The sequence below is a fragment of the Alligator sinensis genome, unplaced genomic scaffold (genome assembly GCF_000455745.1).
Source record: "Alligator sinensis unplaced genomic scaffold, ASM45574v1 scaffold506_1, whole genome shotgun sequence".
NCBI lineage: Eukaryota > Metazoa > Chordata > Crocodylia > Alligatoridae > Alligator > Alligator sinensis.
In genome coordinates this window covers 1,311,010-1,311,931 of record NW_005842215.1, presented here as the reverse complement: position 1 = coordinate 1,311,931, position 922 = coordinate 1,311,010, and positions in this window count along the sequence as shown.

Below are 922 nucleotides of genomic sequence, written 5' to 3'. Positions count from 1 at the left end.
GTGGAGCAGGTCAGCCAGTCTGGCTGAGAAGAGCCTCCTCCCTAGGGGAGAGAGGTGGAGGCCATCTCTTCCCAGCAGCTCGCTGCCTCTCTCGCCAAAGAGCGGCCTGTGGTCATGAAAGCCAAAGCCTTCCTGACGACACCAGCGCTGCAGTCTTTGGTTGACCACATAGATCCTCCTGTCCCTTCTCAGCCCATAGCCTGAGACTGGGAGGATCGACGAGAACACTACCTGTGCCCCCAGACCCTTAAGCCCCGCTCCCAAATCCCTGTAGCGCCTCATGACCTGGCTGGGAGTGCTCCGAGCAGTGTCATTGGTGCCCACATGAATAAGGAGCATGGGATAGTGGTCTGTGGGTTTAAAGAGCTTTGGGATCCTCTCCGTAATGTCCCGGATGCGGGCCCCCGGGAAGCAGCAGACTTGCCGGGCTAAGGGGTCAGGGTGGCAGATTGGCCCCTCAGTCCTCCTCAGGAGGGAGTCTCCCACAACAAACACCTTACGTTTTGTCTTGGGGAGAGCAGGGGCGGTAGCTGAAGTTGGGACCATAGAGAGAGCACTGGAAGGGCCTTAGGGCCCTTGCCCACCGTGGTCCATGCACCTGGCTGGAAACAGCAGGAGGTCCCAAAGTCCTCCTTTAGCGTGGAGGGGGACTGTGGTCTACCCTCTGCCTCCCGGGGGAGAAGGGCCTGGCATTAGGAGTCTATGTCCTGCTCCCCATACCTATAGTTGTGCTTTTAGAGCTTTAATTATTATTGTATCTTTTGGTAATTTTTTTTTCTATGACAATGGTCAGCATGGTCAGCATGGTACTTGTGGCTCTCTGAGGGACAGCCCCACCCACTTCTCCCTGAGGCGGCTCCGAGGGACAGTGCGGGGGCTGCAGCTCCCCACAGGGAAAGCCAGAGAGGCTTGGCGGTGCAGG